The sequence below is a fragment of the Lithobates pipiens genome, unplaced genomic scaffold, assembly GCF_037356315.1.
Source record: "Lithobates pipiens isolate NorthernLeopardFrog02 unplaced genomic scaffold, aLitPip1_a1.2 Scaffold_18, whole genome shotgun sequence".
Taxonomy (NCBI): domain Eukaryota; kingdom Metazoa; phylum Chordata; class Amphibia; order Anura; family Ranidae; genus Lithobates; species Lithobates pipiens.
The window spans coordinates 300,426,559-300,452,257 of NW_027507758.1; the positions used below are offsets into that span (position 1 = coordinate 300,426,559).

Below are 25,699 nucleotides of genomic sequence, written 5' to 3' on the forward strand. Positions count from 1 at the left end.
TTTTGTGCAGTGTTCACTTTTTTTTTTCACTTTTTTCATTAGCCCATTCTACCATTCGTGAAATAATTACTGACTTAGAATATCTATTTATATCTGGTACTGTTAAACCTCCGTGTTTTTTTTTTTAAGTTGAAAAACTTTATTGGTATCACAAATGAGTACAGATGTTGTGGTTTACCCATTGTGCTCTTGATGCACAAGGCCCTCACATTCTGCCAGTTCTTTTTCAGTAGTGATACCAAGAAGTTAATGGAAAGATGAATGTTGTAGACAAGCTCCATCTCTGTCATCTTGACATGACCAACTGCCACAGCCAAACACAGGACCTTTTTCATCTGAAACTTAATGGTGGACTTGACTTCATCAGTTTTGGCCACCATGTTCTCATTGTGAGTAAACAAAGAAGGAAATTTTCCTGCTTTATTCAAACCAGGTCCCAAAATATGAGGAATCTGCTTGATATATGATTCAGAGGCCAAAAAGGCATCATACTTCTTAGCCAACTTCTTCACACGCTTCTTGTTCTTGTTAGATTTCTTAAGATCTTCCATATCCATATGGGGTCCATATGGGGTAAATCCACAGCCTTAGCTTCATCACAGTGCTGCTGATCTCCCAAAATGCATACTGAGAATTTGGGTCTTGGTGTAGACTTTAGAGAAACGCTTGTCCTTTTGGGGGTCATAGTTTTTTAGGCTGATCTGAAGTTCCACGGATTGCAGAAACTTTATCCTCTTTCTTCTTGAATGAATGAATGAATGACTTGTATGACTTGTATAGTGCTACCTATACGAACTGAATCTCCTCAGGGCGCTTTTTCTTGCCACCGGTGTCCATCTGCAGCTATTTATGTGGTCTTCTTGACCCCAGTAGAACCTCCCTCACAGCTTCATGGAGGGTATCGCGAGAAACTTTGCCGCTCATCGTGCACTATCAGGCCTCAGCATCTAGAAAGGGCGGAGATTTGTGTGAACACGCTTAAGAAGCACCTAATCTCGTGGGATTTGGGTTGCGCCATATTGGTGGTGGCAAGTTGCTCTGTCAGCTAACCTCCGTTTTTTTTTTTTCTAGGCATTAGTGCAAATTTTATTCTCGGCTTTTTATTTTGCTTTTTATTTTGACAAATGTATTTTGTCATCATTGTTTTTATTATTCTGAAAAAACTCTGTGGTATCGCTATTGGTAACATCTGGAATTTGTATATTATTTTTGGTAGGATCACTTAAAGTATTTATCCTTCCCATCCATGATATTGGTTCTATTGAGCTCTTTTTTAATTCCACTTTGATCTCATTTAGTAATGAGATGTAATTTGCCAGGTATAAATTCTCGACAGTAGATGTCAATTTAATTCCTAGATATTCCTAGATATGACAGTTCTCTTCTTACCCACGTAAATGGGAATTCCCATTGTAGTGTGAGTATTTTCTACTCCTGTGTTTAATATTTCTGTTTACGTGTTCACTTAACCACTTGAGGACCGCCGTATTGCCATTGTACGTCAGCACAATGGCACAGGCAGGCACAATCACGTACATCTACGTGATTGCCTTCCAGCGGGTGGGGGGTCCGATCGGACCCCCTCCCGCTGTTTACGTCGGTCCGATTCGGTCCAGGAGCGCTCCGTGATGAGGGGATGGCCGTTGGTTTTCGGCCACCCCCTCTGGATCGCTCCTGGCCAATGAGAAGCTTCCTCCCCTGTGTATTGTTTACACAGGAAGGAGGAAGTGATGTCATTCTCCTCGGGGCGGTCTTTTTGACCGGACTAGGAGGAGAAGAGTAAAAGTAAGTGTGCACCAACACTACACTGACATGTAGGTACACACAGGCACACAAACCCCCCCCGATCCCCCCCCGCCCCCCCCTCCCCCCCCAGTCACAGTGTCACTGATTGCATTGATCATTTCTTTACTGATCAATGCATTCAGTGTCAGTTGTGACAGTAAAAACTGTCAGGACAGTTAGTGTTAGGTCCAGGGTAGCCCCCTATCACCCCCCAATAAAGATTTAACCCCCTGATTGCCCCTAGAGTTAACCCTTTCACCCCCTTTTGCCAGTGTCACTAAGCGATCATTTTTCTGATCGCTGCATGTGTCGCTAGTGTCGCTAGGTAGCTAGTTATTTTTTTAGGTTCACCGCCAGGTTTTTATATCGCTAGGTACCCCGATATACTACCCAATAATGTTTTTAACCCCCTGATTGCCGCTAGTTAACCCTTTCACCCCCTTTTGCCAGTGTCACTAAGCGATCGTTTTTCTGATCGCTGCATTAGTGTCGCTACAGTTGCTAGGTAGCTAGTTATTTTTTTAGGTTCACCGCCAGGTTTTTATAGCGCTAGGTACCCCGATATACTACCCAATAATGTTTTTAACCCCCTGATTGCCGCTAGTTAACCCTTTCACCCCCTTTTGCCAGTGTCACTAAGCGATCATTTTTCTGATCGCTGCATGTGTCGCTAGGTAGCTAGTTATTTTTTTAGGTTCACCGCCAGGTTTTTATATCGCTAGGTACCCCGATATACTACCCAATAATGGTTTTAACCCCCTGATTGCCGCTAGTTAACCCTTTCACCCCCTTTTGCCAGTGTCACTAAGCGATCGTTTTTCTGATCGCTGCATTAGTGTCGCTACAGTCGCTAGGTAGCTAGTTATTTTTTTAGGTTCACCGCCAGGTTTTTATAGCGCTAGGTACCCCGATATACTACCCAATAATGGTTTTAACCCCCTGATTTCCGCTAGTTAACCCTTTCACCCCCTTTTGCCAGTGTCACTAAGCGATAATTTATCTGAACGCTGCATCAGTGTCGCTAGTGTCGCTAGGTAGCTAGTTATTTTTTTAGGTTCACCGCCAGGTTTTTATAGCGCTAGGTACCCCGATATACTACCCAATAATGGTTTTAACCCCCTGATTGCTGCTAGTTAACCCTTTCACCCCCTTTCACCAGCGATCACAGTATAAGTGTCACTGGTGACGCTGGTTAGCCAGTTAGTTATTTAGGTTCCCCGTCAGGTTTTTATATAGCGCCAGGGACCCCCATATACTACCTAATAAAAATTTGAACCCCCTGATTGCCCCTAGTTAACCCTTTCACCACTGATCACCGTATAAGTGTTACGGGTGACTCTGGTTAGTTTGTTTTTTATAGCATTTTATATTCAAATCCGGAAGGCAGTGCTTGGTTTTCGGGGTCCCGTACGTGGCTAGGCTCCCAAAAAGTCCCCCACATGTGGTATCCCCGTACTCGGGAGAAGCAGCAGAATTTATTTTGGGGTGTAATTTGACTTCTGCCCATAGCATGTGTGAGCAATATATCATTTAGTGACAACTTTGTGCAAAAAAAAAAAAAGTTTGTAATATTCCCGCAACTTTTGGCAAAATATAAAATATTCCATGGACTCAACATGCCTCTCAGTAAATAGCTTGGGGTGTCTACTTTCCAAAATGGGGTCATTTGGGGGGGTTTTGTGCTATTTTGGCATTTTATGGCCTTCGAAACTGTGATAGGTAGTGAGGAGTTAAATCAAAAATTTGCACCCTTAGAAATCCTGAAGGTGGTGATTGGTTTTCGGGGTGCCGTGCGCGACTAGACTCCCAAAAAGTCCCACACATGTGGTATCCCCGTACTCGGGAGAAGCAGCAGAATGTATTTTGGGGTGTCATTTCACATATGCCCATAGCATGTGTGAGCAATATATCATTTAGTGACAACTTGGTGCAAAAAAAAAAAAGTTTGTAATATTCCCGCAACTTGTGGCAAAATATAAAATATTCCATGGACTCAACATGCCTCTCAGTAAATAGCTTGGGGTGTCTACTTTCCAAAATGGGGTCATTTTGGGGGGTTTTGTGCTATTTTGGCATTTTATGGCCTTCGAAACTGTGATAGGTAGTGAGGAGTTAAATCAAAAATTTGCACCCTTAGAAATCCTGAAGGTGGTGATTGGTTTTCGGGGTGCCGTGCGCGACTAGACTCCCAAAAAGTCCCACACACGTGGTATCGCCATACTCGGGAGAAGTAGCGGAATATATTTTGGGGTGCAATTCCACATATAACCATGGCATGTGTGAGCAATATATCATTTAGTGACAACTTTTTGTAAAAAAAATTTTTTTTTTTTTTTGTCATTATTCAATCCCTTAGGACAAAAAAAAAAAATATTCAATGGGCTCAACATACCCATCAGCAATTTCCTTGGGGTGTCTACTTTCCAAAATGGGGTCATTTGGGGGGGATTTGTACTGCCCTGCCATTTTAGCACCTCAAGAAATGATATCGGCAGTCATAAATTAAAAGCTGTGTAAATTCCAGAAAATGTACTCTAGTTTGTAGACGCTATAACTTTTGCGCAAACCAAAAAATATACGCTTATTGACATTTTTTTTACTAAAGACATGTGGCTGAATAAATTTTGCCCTCAATGTATGACTAAAATTTAGTTTATTCGATTTTTCTTATAACAAAAAGAAGAATATATCTTTTTTTTCAAAATTTTCGCTCTTTTTCCATTTATATCGCAAAAAAAAAAAATCGCAGAGGCAATCAAATACCATCAAAAGAAAGCTCTATTTGTGGGAAGAAAAGGACGCAAATTTCGTTTGGGTGCAATATTGCATGACCGCGCAATTACCAGTTAAAGCAGCGCAGTGCGAAATTGCAAAAAGACCTCTGGTCCTTAAGGTGTTTATTGGTCCGGAGCTGAAGTGGTTAAACCACTTTACAATATGTCATTTATATTCACTACACCTCTATCACCACAAATTAAAAAGAAAGTTAGGCATACACCAGTTAAGCATATGAGCTTTAATTAGTAGTAAAAACCCAGCCTGTTATCTTTGTCCCATTAAAATTGTCCTATCTGGCCATTTTACAATACTATCACCTGCAGTCTCTTAATTCATCTTGGCTCTTTGTCTCTAGTACTTTTTGTCCTATTAGCCCCGATTAAAACTGTCTTGCTTGGCTGGCCAATTTTACACTGCTGCAATTATTATAGTAAAGTCTCAGCTGGATGCTCTTTATCTCTAGTTAAAGCGGAGTACCATCGAGAAATGGAACTTCCGCTGACCAGATTCCTTCCCCCCCCTTTGGCACATTTAAGGATGGAGAGCGGAGGAGATACCTGTCAAATCCAGGTATCTGCTCCCACTTCCAGGCACAGATACTACGCAATGTCTGGCCCCTCCCGCTATCTTCTGGAAGACACACAGTTCCCAGAAGACAGCAGGAACCATTCAGATTGTGCAGAATGACTCGTGCATGCGCAGTAGGAAACAGGCTGTGAAGCTGCAAGGCTTCACTTCCTGTTTCCCTTAGTAAGGATGTCAGCGCCTGCACCCGGAGCTGAGGGATAGGTCGGCTTTGGGTGAGGACATCGCAGGCTCCCTGGACAGGTAAGTGTTCTTTATATTAAAAGTCAGCAACCGCAGTATTTGTAGCTATTGACTTTTCTCCACTTTAAATTGGGACTTGCCTTGTTATTTAAATTTTGTCCTGCTGCAAGCCATTTTTACACTGTCGTGTCACCTGCAGTATCTTTAGGTGTAAGTTCACCTTTTCAGAAAAAAAGAACGGGTGAATGTGGGTAATGAGCTGTCAGTTTGCATGCAGTCAGTGTAGCAGAACTAGGATTTGAAATCTCTGCTCTTCTCCCTCTTCTTTCTGCAGAAGCTTTCGGGGTGGATTAGAACAATTCTGATTGGTCAGTGCTGGCACAGAGAATCATTCTATTCTGTCCTGTGAACCCTGCAGAAAGAAGAGGGAGAAGAGCAGGGATTTCAAATCCCTGGATCATTACATGGGCTGTATGGACACTGACATTTCATCACTCATGGAGGTAAATACAGTGGAGACTGTGGGATGGGGAGGCGGTAGAGCAGCCTTTCTCAACCTTTTCAACACAGAGGAACCCTTGAAATAGTTCTCTGGTCTCAGGAAACCCTGCTAAAAATTAGAAATCTGCAACTCGTGATACAACAGGGTGATGGTCAGTGGGAAGAATGGTCCTTACACTTGTGGTCATTAGGAAGAATTACCTCCTTTCAGATAGCTAAAAAGATCAATGGTGTGAGTGGGAACTTGTTTGAAAGGCAGAAATTGCCCAATGCGGAAGGGACCCCTAGCAACCTCTGGAGGAACCCTGGTTGAGAATCACTGCTGTAGAGTTTTAGTTCACCTTTTCATTTTTTTTTGTATTGTTTTTTCTAGTACCATTTAGCCAGTTCTCCCTCTTTGAACTTGTCTTGCTGCTGGGCATTTTTCTACTGCTGTATAATTGGCTGGCTATTAATTCTTAAAGTGGTTGTAAACCCTTACATATACCCATTGAAGTGCCTGGCCTCAGGTGTTACACAGAGATGAAACAAATATTACCTATATAAATTATACCTGTTTATCTTCTCTTCTCTATATCGGTTAAAAGTCCAGAATTTATAAAGCTAGTCGAAGCTGTCAGGAAACAGGGGAGGGGAGCTGAAGTTACAATCTGCAGAGCTCAGTGAGGGGAGCACTGAGAGCAGATTGGAAGGAAGTGACACATCCCCTCACACAGCACACAGTGACAGAGCTAAGGCAGTCAATCAGCTGGAGATCCCTTCCCTGTCACTTGTTTTCTCTTGGTGTCATAAAAACTTCTCAGAAGTGTTTTATTCTGATAGCAGAGGAACAAGGCAGCAGATAGAAATGACACTTAGTGCTCTTAATTGAGACACACTATAGAAGGATATGCTTTTTTCATATTTCATGTTTGAGGTTTACAACCACTTTAATGAGAGACTGATAGAAATTGGCCTTTGGCAGAAAAATGTGGCATCAGCAAGAATAGAGGCAGCCAGAGCAACAGCCAATTTCTATCTGCTACCTATATATATATATGATTACAATGATCAGCATTTGTTTATTCATGTAAAATCTTTATCCCAAAAGGAAAAAAACTGTTTCCTGTAACTGATTATAAAGTGTGAGCTAAAGGTTGGGTTCAATGTGTTAGTGTATTTAGATCTGCTAGTACATTTAACACTACCCTCCCTCCCAGACTGACAATGCTGCTGCCTGCTGTCCCCCCTGTTCTCATTCATCCCGAGTGGGGGCACTATAATACAGGAGGTATGTTACTGGTCAGATCATCAGGTGAAAACAGAGAAAAAAGCCCCAAAAAAGAAAATGAATGCAGCCACCACATCTAATGAATTACATTTTTGGTTTTGGGTTTAATAATGCTTAATGCCGCGTGCACACGATCGGACTATCCGGTGGACTTGGTCCGGCAAACCAGAGTCCGCCGGACAATTCGCCCATGTGTAGAAAGAAGTCTTGTGGACAATCCCACACACGGAGTAAAGTCCGTTCATTTTGAACATGACTCCAGGTAGACGGGACTAGCGAAGGAAGTCAATGTCGCCACCACCATCGGTGAGATTGACACCTCGCGAGCCCCGTCGCCTGGTATGGATTTAAAAGGGAACCCCTACGCCGAAAAAACGGCGTGAGGGTCCCCCCAAATTCCATACCAGACCCTTATCCAAGCACGCAGCCAGGAAAGGGGGTGGGGATGAGCGAGCGGCCACCCCCCTCCTGAGCCTGAGCTTGCGAGGTGTCAATCTCACCTATGGATTGTGGAGAGGAGAATATAGGATGAAACCATAGCTGCCTTGCTGGAGTTCAGAGAGGACCGTCTGACTGAGCCCTGCACAGTGCATCTGAGAGGAGGTCTGTGAAAGCGCTGAAGGCCCTATATTGTGGGGTCACTGATGTAAGGGGGAGTGAATAAAGTAATGTAAGTGAGGCACTGATATAAAGGTTCCCCGTATATCGGTAACGCCCCCCCCCCCCCCACCTTAGTGCATTCACTCTGCGAAAGGTGGTCCGTGGTCATCATAGTCCCCCCACAGCAGAGTTCCAGACATTCCCCTTTACATCAGAGTCTGCAGAATTCCCCCTTACAGTTCAAGGGGGAACTCTGTGGACCCTGCTGTATAGGGGAACTCTGATATAAAGGGCAATGCTGCAGACCCTGATATAAGTGGGAACTCTGATGTAAAGGGGAATGCTGTGGACCCTGATATAAGGTGGTCTCTGGACACCAGATCCCCCCCTTACATCAGAGTTCCCCTTTACATCAAAGTCTACAGCATTCCCCCTTACATCATGATCTGCAGCATTCCCCTTTTACATTAGCATCCCCCTTGCACTATAAGAGGGAATCCTGCAGATGTAAGGGGGTTCTCTGTGCTGCCTGGGTTATATTAACCTGACCTTCATGTAATTAGAGAAATATGTTTTTTGACTTTTGTCATAAGTTAAACACATTGTGAATAGCACTAGCTACATGTTTGCAGCTTTAATATGGATATTTGCACTGTTTTGCAGTTAAAACTGCCATTCTATGTACTTTTCTGAGGTGTCAGAACTGAATGTGGCTCTATCAGTAAATTTCCAGATTTTTATCAGTAAAAAAATTGTTGTTCTTTGTAAATTTTAGGTGTTCTGTCAGTAAATTCACTTGGGGGGGGGGGGGGGGTCGTTCCATGAAAACCCAACAGGCTGGTTGTATGCAAGTAGATCTATTGATTGACTTGTGTACAAACAGGGGGGCATACATGAATCACAATTCGGTCCCTGCTGAACTAGCTGAATTTCAATCCATATATGAATGGCTTAAGAATTAGGACTGAGAGCCACTCAGGTGTGCTGTCTGTAAATGATCTGGCTAGGAATTTGCTGGTTGGATGAGAGAGCACAGAGGCGATCTCATCAGTTTTCTGTACTTTTTGCATTGTCCAGCCAGCAAGCTGACGCTAGATGAAGATGACACTATAAACAAGGTAACAAAAAATAAATAAACCAAAGCAGCAGCAAAAACTTACAACAAATTAGTACTAAAGCAAAATAATTTACTGTGTATGATCATGATAGGGGCAGAGTTGGACTATTCAGCTTGAATGGACAAGGAACTAGCAGGGTATACTAGAGCTGAGATACCAGATGGCAAGTGCAACAGACAGAATACTAAAGAGTCTGACTGGAGGAAAGGCCAAAATATAAAGCCCCCCCAGCAGTCAGATGCAGGTGTGGATTAATGGCACAGATGTATAGGCACAAGTGAATCGATCTCTGGTGGCTTCTGGTTGCTGGAGCACAGTGCCACCAGCAGGCGAAACAGAGGAATTGTTTTGTTTTCTATAGGGTTGATATCATCTCTTATTTTTTCTTGCGCAGTGTTTGTACATTTACAATTAATTCTAAAGTTGATTGAATGTCATTTGTTTGAATAGTTCATACCTAAAAATAAAAAATAAAAAAAATAAACGTATAAAAAAAATAATTTACTAGTGTCACACTCGAACAGTAGAAAGTCATCTTTTTTTCATCTTCAACCAAACACCAAAAAACCTTTTTGTTTTCCTTTCATTGTGCACAGGCTTTTGCAAAATAAAACACATTGGGGGTATTTACTAAAACTGGAGCAAACAGAATCTGGTGCGGCTGTGCATAGTAAACAATAAGCTGCTAGGTTTTATTGTCAAAATGTAACTGAACTAACTGAAGTTAGATGCTGATTGGTTGACTGGTACAGCTGCACCAGATTCAATGTGCTTCCCCCCCCCCCCCCCCCCATACGGTATATATTATGGTTAATTTAGAATGATGCACAGAGGTTTAGAGACTGCATGTAAAAGAAGTGCAAGGCAATGCAGGTTCTACTTATTAGTGATGGGTAACTTAGACTGGTGGACAGATGTTTAGGTACTGCATTTCAAAGATGTGCAAGATGGTGTAGGTTAAAGGCATGAGGCACTCAAGGCTTCAGAAAAAAGGAATGAGACACTCCATGTAGCAGAAAGATGTGAGAACTGTGTGTAACAAAGGCACCAAGCAACACACCACTCAGAATCTGATGCAGCTGTGCATGGTAGTCAATCAGCTTCTAACAGCTTGCCCAATTAAGCTTGACAATAAAATCTGGAAGCTGATTGGTTTCTATGTAGGGCTCCACCAGATTTTGCACGCTCCAGTTTTAGTAAATCCCTCCAACTGTATGTAATAGTGGCAAAGGCACTGCATGTAAAAGAGGTATTAGGCACTGCATGTAACAGGGCATTATTGCATGCAATAGAAAGGCACGAGGCACTGAATGCAATGGACAGTCATAAGTGTAGCACCGCCATCTACCCCAATTTTCCGGGAAGCCTGTTGGTGACTACCAGGGTTATGGATGGCTGACATACATTCTCAGGGTGCAGGTTTGTGGTCATGGTGGGCAATGAACAAGAGAGAATCTGGCCGCCAATCACTTTTATACTTTAAACAAGAGAGAAGTTTATTTCTCAGAACAGAAAAAATGTGGGAGAAAGGGGAACGGGCATAGGACACCCTTATTAACAATCAGCAACAGGCAGTTTGGCAGACTCCTTAGACAAAAACAGGTGTGGTACGGTAGACAGCAGTACAGGAAAAAGAACCTTTAAGCTGAACCAGCATCTATACTTTGTAGGACAAGCTGTCTCTTCTAGTAATGGAACTTTACTCACAGCTTCATGCTCTGATTCCCTTTGATGAGTTCTCTCTGATGTCCTCCCAGCCATTTCATAGCCTCCAGCTCATGAAAAGTCTGGCTCTTCCTTAGAACTCCATCCCTGTTGTTTCCAGATCTCTGGCATAAACTTGAGCACCCAGATAGGCCACAGATAGGCCTAGCAGCCAGCAGCCACCTGGATAGGCCTCAGGCTTCAACAGCCAGGAACCTAGCAGCGAGGAACTGTACACATATCCACCCAGGCCGAAACCCTGGGTGAGAAGACTAACTTGGTCACCTGACTTTGTTCCATAAAATATCTTTGCTCTGCTGTTGCTCCGTTACCGACTTTGGCATGTCCTTGACTATCCCTGTTTACCTGTGATCCTGACCTTTTGGCGTGTCCCTGACTATTCCTGTCTGCTTGTGGCCCCGACCTTGGCTTTGTCCCTCACCATCCCTATCCTCCTGTTGCCTACTGTGGGTGTGAGCTGGAGGACCCTGGGGGTCGTGACCTGGAGCCAGTTGCAGCCAAGTCCATCCTCACCACTAGAGGCTCTGGTGAACACCTGCTGGCTCTTAGACTCCATGCCCCAGGAAATCTTACGCTCTAACCCCAGTGGGATCCATCTTGGTGTTCTGGCGGCCCTGCCTTCCTATCCCCTTGACCCCCATCCGCAGCAGTCAGCCGTAGGGTCCACAACCTTGTAGTGCACTCCTGATCCCTACGGTGTGCATCTGTCACCTGGCCTCAAGGTGACCTGACAGTTCGTCATACTAATGTCAAAGGCAACAGTGCCACCTACTAACAAAAGGGAGAAGCCACAAATAAATGGAATTAACACAGAAGTCAGTTAACCCCTAAACACTACAAATCAGCCAGGCTGGCTACCACCAAATTTACCTGTAACCCTATTCAAGGGACGAAGGTGCTACATTAGGCAATGTGTGCCATTAGCACTGTGTATAGTAGAGATGCAATGCCCTATGTTTAGTAGATTTGTGATAGATTACATATTACCAGCACCCAAAATGTTCCTTAATTGGACTCTAATGTAAAATCATCCATAGAAGTAATGTTCTGTGTGAATACACTAATGATATGGATACTGACAAATTTTATTGATGATCTGATTATTATTAGCATGTGAGGAGTTACCTTCAAACACTTATACAAACTCAAAAGGCAAGGTGCATAAAACATGCAAAATAAAAAGAGGAAACATGAAATGTATGAACCCTTGAAAAAAATGAATAGTAAAATAAAAAAAAACTGTTTGGCATGCAATTCATTTGTAAATTTAAGATTGGAGAGCCACATTGGTTAATCATCAGTCCAAGTGTTATTCTTCTATTTCTTTCAAGTCTCTATCCATTTTATTTGAGCATTCAGCCATTTAATATGCTGTCTTCGTCCAAAAAAAAATGACTGTGGCAACAAGTAGCAACATTCCAGTCCAGTGCTACATCTACCATAAATATACATTTTAGGAACAATCGCTGGAAACTGAAATGTCTGAAAACTGAAATCATTCCTGAAAAAAGACCTGTTACCACACTCACAAAATACCAATAAGCTGATCCATGCCTGCACAGTGCATTTTGAATTTGCGATATCTTAGCTCGTTCTTTTTAAAATCATAGTGGTATGATCTATAAAACTGATTGATCACAAAAGCTCTAGGACAGTTGAACTGTGCCTGCATGGTCTATAGACCCTTTGGGGTTGATTTACTTTAAGTCTATTATTATTTTTGGTCAGCCAATCCTTGTGATTCAAGATGGCTGGCAGCATGCTTCAGGGTTTTGGAATGCAAAAGTATCTTGATATCACCAGACTGGCTAAAAAGAGCCCAATAAATGGATGACAGATGACGGATTAACAGCTGCTGCTTTACCTGCCTTGGACGCTTCCAGAGAAGTGAGATCAGTGGTGGCCGCTCATAATACATGCTTCTGGCCCCTATTTTCCATGCAGGGCACTGGACACATGGATTCCAATGTTTTTTTTTTTAAGCACATGATTAGAGACTGAGGCTCTAATTGGCTTGAAAAAGGGTGGGCTCGGAGTGCAGAGCTTTAGCAAATTAATATTCGCTGATGTCTTCCTGCTTCTCCTCCCAGGCCAATCAGGAAGCGGGTCCTAAGTAGGCTTGTGCAATTCGTTTCGTAACGAATCGAAATTCGACCGAATTTTGCATCTTTCGGACATTCGGATGCATCCGAATGTCAGAATAAAAAAATAACGAATAACAACGAATACGAAAGAAATATAACGAATGAATTCGAATGAATTCGACATGATTCGGTAATTCTTTAAAGATCTAATGAAACAAAAGGTCAGCTCAAAGTAAATCTTATAGTCCAATCAGCTAATTACTTTGTGCCGGAGGATGAATTACTGGCAAAGTGCATTCCTGAGAACTGAGTTAGAAGGGGTGTTGTATTGTATTTGAGCCGAGGAGAAGAGACGTTGTCATTGTGTGTGTTAAAAGATTCAATAAACAAATGACTTTCCAAACTGCGAATCATTATCACAAATGTCTATACATACATAAATAGCGAATTTTAACGAATACGAACGAATGAATTAGACACTCTACGAATAATAACAAATTATCCAAAAACGTATTAACGTAACATAACGAATATAACAGAACGAAATAATGTATTTTACGAATGACAACGAACCGAAACTAAATGAAATTTTCCGTTGTGCACAAGTTTAGTCCTAAGACCCAATTGGCTGGGAGTTCTAAGACCTGATTGGCCGGGAGGAGAAGTGACCACCGAGACTTGGAAGGAGATGCAGGGTTGAAGCTGCGACCTGGATGGTAAGTGCAGGGCTGTTGGGCTGCTTGGAGGGTGAGCGAAGCGGCGATTGAGTGGGCGAACAGTCCAGGGGAATGAGGGGGCCAGGTTGGTTTGCCACCCCCCCAAATTGAGCACCAACCATCGCTGAGTGAGACCCTCTGTTTCAGGAACCTGTGAGGCATTCCCAAGTCCGTGTGCTATGTCTCAAGGCATGACATTTAAAAGAAAACTCTCAACAAAAAAAAGGTCTGTCATCTGGGGGTAATTATGGCTTTATTGTACAAAAGAAAATCAGCTATATGTTTAAGTGTGGTTAAAGCTTACGTGTTCTTTATTGACAATAATAACCCTTTTATAGGAACCTAACTGTCAGGAACCATGAATCAGATGGAGACAGAAAATGCAGTTTAAATCACACCTTTTTTTAATATAACGGTAACAATGGTACAAATAGTAAATGTAGTCAAAACATAGCCAGGGATACGGTAGCCAAAGTGGGTAGTCAGAACAAGGCAGTAAATCAGGAAGCCAGAGATCAGCGTAGTTGGAGGCAGCAGACAGGATCAGGAAGTCAGGATGTCAGCCAGGCAAGTCTTCAACTGGAACACAACAGAGTCTCCAGATATGTTTGACCAAGGCAAAGGCATGGAAGGAATGAACCAGTCAGTTTAAATAGCCAGAAGGCTGGCTCTTGGGCTGGCTCTTAGGCTGGACTGAGGAGCAGGAAATGATCACCAGGTGAGCTTCTGTGGAACGATGATTGCTGGCAATTAACTGACTGCTGAGCAACCTAAGCACTGAGAAGGGAGGGTTGATGGCCCTCTGAGGGGGAGGGGTTGTTGAGGAGGGGGTACTGTCAGGGTTGGGCTACCAAGTTTGAGGGGAAAATTTCTATGGAAACCACGGAGGAAGACAGGACCATGTACGTCCAAGGATGAGATCCAAGAGCGTTCCTCCGGACTGTACCCTTTCCAATAAACTAGGTACTGTATGCACCCACGGAACCTATGGAGTCAATGATCGATTGTATCTCATACTTCTCATGGTTCTCAACCTGAACCAGGTGACAATATTCCTGGGGAGAGGTAGTGTCCATATGCTACTCTGGCCAGACCTAGAGATATGTCCGGATTAGCATCACTAGGCAGCCAGCTGTCAGAGAAGAAGATTGCTCTGTGTGCAGTTAGAGAAGGATAAATAGCAACGCCAATGTGGGTTTAGCATAAAGTTAAAATCTGAACATTTAATAAAGATAAGTTCAACTCACATTGAGTAGTATAAAACAGGCACATAGGGGGGTTAAGGGGTTAAGGTCACGGCAGTCCCACACAGCTGGGCATAAAGCGGTCATCAACTTCTTCAGTGGAATACATGAGACATTTTTGAGAACCGTGCAACCACCATAAGAATAACTGTTGCCCTGGGAGTTGGGTAACTCCACAATAAAATCCATAGACAGGTGGGTCCAAGGTATCGCTCCATTGGGTATGGGTTGTAGGAGGCCCACTGGAAGGTGTCACGGTGTCTTTCATTGACCACACACGGAACAAGCGACTACGAAGGCTTTTACATCAGCATGGAGACTAGGCCACTGGAATTGTTGAGAAATAGTCCAAATGAGTTGATTCTTCCCTGGGTTGCCAGCTGCCTTGGGAGCAGTGGCAGCTGGTGCTCAAATTTTTTTTGGCGGTGCAAACAAACTGAAAAATTCTGAAGAAAAAACCCATCAATTGCAGCCTCACTGTGCCCATCAAACGCAGCCACTGTGCCATCAAACGATGCCAGTGTGCCCATCAACTACTGCCACTGTGCTATCAAATGTGCTCACTGTGCCATCATATGCTCCCATTGTGCCATAAAATGCTGTCACTGTGCTCATCAAATGCTCCCACTGTGTCAAATGCTTTCACTGTGCCCATCAAATGCTCCCACTGCGCCCATTAAATGCTTCCACTGTGCCCATCGAATGCTGCCACTGCCCCCCGCCTGTCCGGCACTTACCCTGCTTTGGTGGGGTAGCGGGTGACGGAGGCAGACGGTGTCCTCCATGCTCATTCATGCTCCTCCGTGTCCCCAATGTCTTCTCCCGTCTTCTTCTCATGTCTTCTCCTATGATTGACGCCCAATAGGCCTCCAACCACAGTGCCTGTCATTTCAGCCAATCATGTGATGGGTAACAGACCTGAGTACCTGATTGGTTGAGAGGTGGTTCAGTGTTAGGAAAGTGAATATTCATTCACTTTTCTAACAAAGCTAGGTGAACTGGGAGCACCAAGCATGGCGCTCCGTTTAAATTTTTTGACGCCTATTAGAGCCTATGGTGCCTGAATAGGGGGTGGCAGCGGCGGCCATGGATAGATTAATGTAATGCTTGAGTCTCTCTATTGGTGATAGAGGGAATGGCTGGAGAGAGGGGGCAGCACCCATGTGCCCTTATGGATGCATCGCCACTGCTTGGGAGAATGGGAAGTCTGGAGCAAAGCAGTGCAGAGATTCAGAGATTCAGAAAGCAGCGGTCACCAGGTTTCTCGGGAGGAGAATGGATCTGAGCGGCAAGAATTCTGTCACCCCAAGGTGATGTGAGACTAGTACGAACAGTGGCCAGAATACGATCGGGAGGTATCACAGGAGCAGGAACTGACTCCATATTGGAAGCGGAGGAAAATTGTTGTGACAATGCATCAGCCCTTCTTAGTACTGGTTAAGAATGAGACTACTGTATGTAATTGAAGCTTCACAGAAAAAGAGCTCATTGTGCCCTTCTAGGAGATAAGCACTTTGCCTCAGAAAGGAATGTGAGATTCTTATGGTCAGTCAAAATGAAGACCGGCACAGTGGTACCTTTGAGGAGATGCCTCCATTCTTTCAGAGCTAAAATGATAGCTAAAAATTCTCTGTCCCCAATCTCGTAATTGCACTTTCCAGGAGACAATTTCTTAGAAAAGCAGCCACAAGGATGCATAGTGCTCTCAGAGGTAAAACGTTGAGACAGAAGGACACCTACTCCAGTATCAGGTACATCAACCTCAAGGATGAAAGGTAACAGAGGATCAGGATGTGCCAGCACAAGAGCTGAAATAAAAGCAATGCCAGGAGCACATCACTAAGGGCCCTTCGGCCGCCTGCAGTGCACAGAACTCTGGGTAGTTCAGGAAAGCAGCTCCACCTGAACACTGACCAAACAGGAAGCTAGAGCATAAGATTCCCCAGGGCACGGAATCTAAGAGTCAGTAGGTTTTCACCAGAGCCTCTAGGAGTCAGGATGGATTTGGCTGCAGCTGACTTCAGGTTGCGCCCCCCAGGTCTCTCAGCTCCAGCTCACGGACTGGCTCTGGTGGACAGAGTGGAAGTAGCAGTACTGGGTTAACCACAGGATAGTCAGGAAAACAAGCCAAGGTTGGGGTAGCTAGCAGACAGGGATGGTCAGGAAGGAACGCCAGGATTGGGGTCACTAGCAGACAGGAATGGTCAGGACATGCCAAGGCTGGTACACGGAAGTCAGAGATAGACATATAGCAGGATGCCAAACCATGAATTCCTAAAAAACTGCAGGGGCATTGCAAAAACCAAACAACATTATTCACAATGTCCTGTCTTAGTATTAAATGCAGCTTTCCATTCATCAATCTCCTTGATCCTCACGAGATTGTATGCCCCTCTCAGATTGAGGTTTGTGAAAATTATTGAAGTGATTCTGTAATCAACGGAATCTGATACACATTCTTAATTGTGAAGCAATTGGGACCCCTATAATCGATACAAGGTTGCAGTTCATCACTCTTCTTTTTCACAAAAAAGAAGCCAGCACCAGCAGGGACTAGGATTTCCACCCTTGAGAAAGTGTGTCGGCGACATACTCCTCCATGGCTTTAACCTCTGAGACAGACAAAGGGTAAACCCGGCCACCAGGGGGCATGGCACCAGGCTGAAGGTCAACTGTGCAATGATACGACCGGTGTGGAGGCAATCTACCGTCTTGACCTTTGTCAAAGACATTGCTAAATTTGCGGTACTCCTCTGGCAAGGAGGAGAGTGAAGAGGTGCACAAGGCCTTAGCCACTTTCTGAAAACATGTTTTACTGCATTGTTGTGACCAGAAAAGGACTTCAGCATAAAGCCAATCAAAAGAGGGGTTTTGCCTCTGTAACCAAGGATGATCAATTACCACCGGGTAATGGGGTGAGATAATAACATGGAATTTAATTATTTCATGGTGAAGAGGCCCTACAGCTATGGCCAATGGAGCAGTCTCATGACTTACATGGGCAGGCTGTAGAGGTATCCCATCAATAGCCTCAAAGGCAAGTGGAGTGTCACGAAGCGGTAGCGGAATCAAGTGCTTAGATACAAAGGCACTATCTATGAACAGGCCTGCAGCCCCAGAGTCGAATAGAGCCTGTGTCTTAATGGGCAACTCAGACAAAGAAAGGGTAACTGGAACTAAAGGCTTATCCTTTAGGATAACTGGGGACGGGATGTAACAACACTACTTAATGTCTGTCCCCTACAGATACTCAAGGTGTGGGCGTTTCCTCGATGGGTAGAAGAAGACTTCAAAAACTGACCTGCCTGGCACAATAAGGGCACAATCTCTCCCTCCTCCTAAAGGCCCTCTCATCCGCAGAGAGACATTTGAAGCCCAACTGCATGGGTACTACTTCACTGGCAGTAAGTACCAGGAGGCATAGGAGGTGAGGGAGGCAAGGGCAAGACTGCAAAGTTCGGGGCCAAATGTACAGGAGGCTCCTGCAAGTGCTCCTTAAAGGAAGGTCTCTCTGGGAGTCTGGAGTCAATGAGAATGGCAAATGTGATCAACTTCTCCAGATCCGTAGGTGTGTCTCAGGCTGCTATCTCATCTTTGATGTTATACGAGAGACCATGAGAAAAAGCAGCCACAAGGGCCTCATTGTTCCAAGCAACCTATGCTGCCAGAGTACGGACGATAATGGCGTAATCGGCAACAGTTCTTGTACTCTGATGGACATGAGGCTCTTGGCAGCAGAAGGGGAGCCTGCAGGAACATTACAGGGTAACTCAGAACAATGGGTTTTTGCATCCCATAGGGAGATACCAGGCCAAGGCTCTATCAGAAAGCAAAAAAAATAATGAAGCCTACTTTGCTTCTGTCCATGAGTTACGCCTGGGGCAGCATCTCAAAGTATATCCCAACCTGGTTAAGAAACTCTCTACATTGAACTGGATCACCCCCAAATCACTGGCGAAGTGGAGAAGAACCAGACATACCTCTTATAGAGGTAATATTCAAGGCGGGTGCCTGCACAGAGACTGCAGCAGCAGTAGCAGGGACGGCCTGCAACATAGGCCGTCCCTGTGCTTTCACACTGGTGTGGTGCACTTGTGGGATGTTAAAAAAAGTCCTGCAAGCAGCATCTTTGGGGCGCTTTAGGAATGGTTGCACTCATGTTGCATACACATGGTCGCACAAAGTTGTCGCAAAATCCGATAGTTCGGAACGAGGTGACGTACAAAACGTACTACGTAGAGGCCAGTAGCCAATAGCTTCATCTCCAAATTTTTTCTGAGCATGCGTGCCACTTTGTGCGTCTGAATTTTCTACACGCGATTGGAAAAAGTCTGATGGGATTTTGTTGCCGGAAAATTTTAGATCCAGCTCTCAAACTTTTTCCGTTGGTAATTCTGATGAAAAAAGTCCGATAGAGTCCACACGCTATCCGATTTTCCGACAACATAATCCGATCTGACTTTTTCCGTTGGAATTTCCAACTGTGTGTATGGGGCATTAGTGGTTCTTCCATCCGACCTCCATGTCACTATTCTATCCTGTAGTCATGCATTGCCTGTGGGTTTTTAAATTCTTGCCTGCTTTTCTTTCTAAAGTGATCACCCAAAGAGCAGGGCACTTTTCTGCCAGAATGCTCAGAACAATGTGAAAGAGAAATTTCACAGACTGGGTGTAGGAATACCTTAAAGCGGTTATAAAGGCTGTTTGTTTTTTTCTTCAAATAGCAAACATGTTCTACTTACCTACTTTGTGCAATTCGCCCCAACTTCCTCTTTTGGGGTCCACTGCTCCTCCTCTACTGTATTTGCCACCAGAGAGGAGGGCTCTTTGCTCCTCCTCTACTGTATCTGCCACCATAGCAAGCCACTTGCTTTGAGGGGCAAACACGCATGCTCGCTCTGCTCCAGGCTGTGTGCGTCCATAGACACACACAGTGCAATTTAGCCCCGACCTCTGCTCAAAGGATTTTACTGACAGCAGCAGTAGCCAATGCCTCCCGCTACTGCCTCTCTGTCCTGTGAATGCAGGGAGAGAGGAGAGAGCAGCTACAGATGGGCACAGCACTGGATCAAGTGAGGACTAATGTTAGATGTACTAAAATATTTAGATAAACTAACAAATTGAAGCCAAACTCCAGCTTAAACTTTATACGCAGTTACAGCAAAAGTTTTCTTCCTTTTGGGATAAAGATTTTACATAAATAAAAGCTGATCCTTGTAAGGATCCCTGTCAGTGGTAAATGGTTTGTCTTATCACTGTAACAGATATATTCTGCTGGAGATCTTGTTCTTTTGAAAAGCAACAGACTTACAGGCTTGATCACCAGATGAAGATATAAGAAGGCAAGCCTAAAAAAGAGAACAAATGCAGCCACCACATCAAACAATTGGTATGCTGCATGGGACAGTACAAAGTAGCTAATAATAAAATAAAATAACCTGACTCAAAATATATTTAATTGGTCATATAATGGCCATGGTGTTTATTCAAGGGGTAACCCAAATTGACTACATTCAAATTCACCAAAATAAGCTTTCAGCATAGAATTCAATTTAAAAAATGTTCAAATACCAGATCTCAATCACCATGTCCCTCCAGACTTATACTGGAAGATGAACCCCCACTGAATATAACATTAATAAGAGGGAGGGTGGGTGGGAGCGCAGACCAGTCCTCTTCAGGTGGCTGACAGCTGTGACAACTTCCGACTTTTTATAAGCAGTCAGAAGGTGTGAAGAAACAGCCTGCCAAATTCCTCCAATGGTGGCTTTTTGTTAAGGGAGATTGCACCAATAGAACCTGCCGAGAGAAGGGAGAGAACAGCTCAGGCAAAGAGCCCTTTGCCCTATCCCATGCGGGCCCCCGGATAATGCCGGGGACCGAACATGGGACAGTACAAAGTAGCTAATAAGAAAATAAACAAAACTGACACAATATATATTTAATTGGTCGTATAATGGCCACGGTGTTTATTAAAGGGGTAACCCAAATTTACTACATTCAAATTCACCAAAATCAGCTTTCAGCATAGAATTACATTTTAAAATGAACAAAATGATCCAATACCAGATCTCAATCACCGTGTCCCTCCAGACTTATACTGGAAGACAAACCCCACCGGCCGAAGCCAATTGTGAAATAAAACGCTGAGGCCCCCCCAACACCGTGGCTTCCTCTATAATATTCTGTAAAGCTACATTGAATATGTCCAGACCTATATCAGACAAATGTACCAGGTCTGATTTATAGAGACCTGAAAGAAAACCTTACAACTCAACGTGGCGATAGGATAAGTCCTTGGAAGAAATAAAAAAATTATGAATGGTTCTATTTAAACCCCTACGAATCTTGTCTAAATAAAACAAATTGCTAGAGAGGGACCAAAGTAACCTAGGAATCATCTCAGAAAAGGCGATAATTGTGGATTGAAAAAGGACCTTAAACGAAAAGAGGTCCTGTTTCTTCTCACGTAAAAGATTCCAGGTTTTAACTTTACCAATATCATTAGCCCCAGTGTGGATGATCAATAAATCTGGGCTGGGCCAAACATTAGTTAAATCAATTAATTTCTTACATCCTTCCAACGTAAACCCCTAACACCATGACAAAAGATTTGCAAAGCATGAACATTAAAACCCAAGTCTTTGCAGAATTCCTTGTCTTGGCTCCATTGTAGGCCCAGTGAATAAATGAATGGCCTACAATCCAGACCTTGAGAAAAGAGAGGACAAGAGCCCTGGGACTTTGAGTGAGGTGGGAGAGATTTGGCAAACGTTTCACAAAAAAATGCAATAAAATCAATTTATTAATTACATAATGTTACATAACCAAATGGGAAAAGCAATAAATGTGCGTTACCCGGCATAGTGGCCAAGTTGAGAACACAAGCAAAGATAAATATCAGATCATTACATTAAATACACATCCATTAAACAATAAAATTTATTTAAATTGATAAAACAATTGATATACTGTATATACTTCACAGGAGGTAGAAGTTATACATGCGTAGATGAAATACTGTGTGAACAATAGTAACACACTGCAAGAGTGCCCAGCAATATAGACAATCCAGACCTTGAACCTAGGAAAATCTGTAAAGAAAAATGAATTAGTAACTAAATCAGGTCGAATGTAAGACTTATACCTACAACTTTCCCAACGACCCAACCTCTGAACCTCCTCTGAAGAAAATCCCATAGTTAGCAGCAGTGGCTGCCCCTATCCTGAAGGAGTGGGAGGAGAAATAAAAGCCTGACAAACCAAGGATTTTAAGACAAGTAGAAAGGACAGAAGAGAATTGATAATGAGTGAGAGGAGACAGGTCATTGTGAATAAAAAATGACCCATGAAAGAAAGGTCTGAAAGAAATAAAATGTTGACTATTTTGGACAGGGCAGATAGGCATATACCATGCTCTACCTAAATTAATCATGCGTCCCTTTCCAACCTGGTCAGTTTTTGATCTTCTAATGCATATAGTGATTCATTCTGAAGAAACAACCACATCACTATCCAAAAGGATAGCGCAGGAAGACTTATTTGAGGCGGAAAACTCACCCAGCTGTAAAGCGCCAAAAAGGTCAGAGAGAAGGCTGCTTTAACTAATAAAATGTCATAGGGGGAAAAACAGACTGAACAGACTGAAGGCAAATTCTGCATTAATTTAACCAAAAGTTCAATAGAAATGGGTCTCCTACCGTCTCTAACCAAATGGGAACGCCTAAAGCTTTTCAATACCTGATGGACTGGATAAAAAGTAGACAAAGCAGGAAAGTCAAAAAATTTTTGAAAAAGGAAACACTGGACAAAATTTTATGGATAGATAGATAGACTAAGCTTAGAGTGGATTAAAAAGGTAACAAAAGACAGTGCTGTGTAAGCATTACTATTGGCAATACTTAAATTGTACGTAGAGCAGAAATGATCCCATCTTGACCATGTGCGCAGATAGTCTTCCCATGTTCTCAATGAAACAGAGTTCTTTAAATTGGTCCCAAACCAACGCCAGAGGAATCCCGGGCATTGGGAGCCAATTGGGTCTGCCTCTGCAGCCAAGTCGTGGAACGTGGAAAACCAAAGGCAAGATAACGAGTCTGCAATGCTATTGCTTACACCTGGTAAATGTTTAGCCTTAAGCCAAATATTCTATTTCATACAATGGAGAACTAAAAAATGAAGCAATTTAATTACAAATTAAGATTTGGAAGATAAACAATTGATTGTGAAGAGGACGCCTTTGTTATCCGTGTGAATTTACACTCTCTGATTTTTAAACAAGCCACACCAAATAACTACAGCAACCACTACCGGGAATAACTCTAACAAGACTAAATTACGAGAAATTTCAGGGATCTTCCAAGATGTATGCCACTTTGAAGCACACCAATGACCTGCCAATAAGGCTCCAAAGCATATAGAACCCGAAACGTCGGTAAAAAGGCCTAGATCAAAATCGTCTATAAACTCTTTCTGCCGTACCGTTGAGCCATTAAAACCTAACAAGAACTCATCCCATGAGTTTAATCTGTAATGGCTTTTGAAATGGTAACATGAGAAAAAGGATTTTTTAAATCCTTTGTAGGCCTAGCAAAATGGCAAGAAAAAATTCAAGCTACCAGAATTACTCTTGCAGCAAAAGCAAACAAGCCCAACAGAGATTGGACATCCTTAAGCAGAACTCTTCATCTGGATAAAAAAGAGAATATTAAAGATCTAATCTTCAAAAGCTTTGCCAGAGGCAATCTAAACTCCATGGTGTCTGAATCGATGACAATACCCAAAAATTCCAAACTAGTGGATGGAAACACTGTCTTCTTCTGGGCAAGGGAAATGCCAAAATCTTCACAAATATCAAAGAATCAAAGCTGATAAATAATCAGAGCAAGCAGAGCAATCAGATGGACCTACAAAAAGGAAATCATCTAGATAATGAATATAGGCAGAACCTGGGTGAACCACAGACAATACCCATTGAAGAAAAGAAGAAAAGGCCTCAAAGTAAAAACAAGATAAGGTGAATGAAGCCCATTGGCATACATTTATCAAAATAAAAATATACGTTAAAATGAAAACTTAAAGAACTAAAGCCTTGGGGATGTACTGGGAGTAACTGAAATGCAGACTTGATATTAGCCTTGGCCATTAACACATTTTTTCAAAATGCCTGAGAAGAACCAAGGCCACATCGAAAGAAGCATACGTGATTGAAGCATCAAAATCTGCAACTCGTCAATGAGAGAATTACCAGCAGCATACGACAAATGAAGTATCAGGCGAAAAGAGCCTGGCTCTTTCTTAGGGACTACGTTCAAAGGTGAAATTCTGAAATTAGAAAAAGGGAGTGATGAGAACGGACCCGCAATCCTGCCCTCTGTAAATTCTTTCTCAATTTTATCTCTAACGACCTCTGGATGTGAATAAACGGACCGTAAATTATCAACTAAACTACAACCAGTCACAGCAAATCCAGGGACTAAAAAAAAAAATATTTTTTTAAAGAAGCTCTGCCATCTTGATGTTTGGATAAATTTCTAGCCAGGGCTGCATGCTTGACAATTTCACTGTTGTCAGTGCCTTTTGAAAACCCGTCCCTGGATTGAGGCTGTTCTGACATGGCAGAGGCTTTTTGATAACATCTACAAGCAGGGTGTGACCCTGTACAGTATGAGCACTCATGCTTGTATCTACAGTTGGCCAAAATTTTACATTGTCCTTCATTAAATGCAAAGCAGAATCCTTTGCAAAATGAATTATTAGCAGGGCTGAGTGTTATATTGCACCTGCGGTTTTGGAGGCAGCATCAGATTTAGCCAAAGGCCAACATCCTTTACACCCCAACGCAGAGAAGGGTGTACAGCCAGTTTCTGTCTGAAATTCTCATCGTAATGAAACCATGAGATGCCCACAGAAATGTCTAAAGGCTTCAGCAACAATATCCAGGTGCTGGAATAACCCAGAACATTTTCTGGAAATTTTTCACCCATTACTGAAGCGAAAATACAGAATGCTTGTAGCCAATTCTGGAATGTTCTAGGTATGGCTCTCCTCCTATCTTCTTCCGAACGATCCTCTGATTTCTTATCCAATTTAGAAAGAAATTGTTTAGAGGAGGGCAGGAGGGATAATAAATCAACAAATTCTCCTCTCCACATTTTCTTTTTAATCTAGGAGGACAAATGGAAGCCTAACGGGGAGATTTTGCATGGAAGAGCCTCTTTCATACAAGCTTCTGCCACCTGTAAAGGTGCATTGTTACAGGAACTGGGCTGTACATGACCACCAGCATTAACTAAAATGTTCTGAGTTTTGAAGGAGTTAAACTGTTTATCCATAGGAATAGTAACATTACCCTGAGAACACATACCAGTGACTGACTTTTGCAACATATTACCAGCATCTTGATAAGCACCAATATTTTGTGCACCTGAAAAAAAGTAAAGGCTGCACATCCTGCCTTATACCAGCAGGTGGAGCAGTATTAACATTTAAATGATTAATTGAGTTTTGACCCAATATTGCTTTAGCATACTGAGCTCCTGGCACTGCACCAGAATACTGTGCACCTGGCTGAAAATTATAGAGGAAAGTACCAGAGAACACCAGAAGGCTGTGTCTCCTGAGCTGCACCAAATACATATGCCCCTTGTAATGTACCAGAAGGCAGTGCCTCCTGTACAGGGTGAGGTGTTTGACCTGTAGAATTCATTAACTGCTGGCTATTCTGAAAAGAACTGCCAGCGCCGGCAAACAGAGCCCTGGCAATGAGAGAGGGAGAAGGAGACCCTTGTTCCCCTTCTGACAGTCTAGCAAAAGCATTCGCTAAAGAATTAAGAATAAAAATTAAGTCAGGCAAAGAAGAAACAGAATTCTCACCAGGTGGGATATCCGACACAGCATTCTGTCCCAAAGGAGCTGCAGCGCTGGCTTGTGGAATGGAGGCTGAGGAGGATACAGTTGCAGCATCTTTAAGATACCTGGAACGAGAAGCAGAGGTGAAAGAATCTTCCTTAGAATAAGGAACTGCAGAGGTTGCCGACTTTTTCTGTCTTTTCTTTCCTACAGGTGGGCAGGAGCTGCCAGCCGTTGCAGAATCCCTGTGTTCCTCCAT

General features: G+C 43.1%; 1 pseudogene; it reads right to left on the reverse strand.

Annotated features, from left to right (window-relative positions):
* Positions 1–83: 83 nt before the first annotated feature.
* On the reverse strand, positions 84–25,699 carry LOC143986707 (large ribosomal subunit protein uL1-like; annotated as a pseudogene).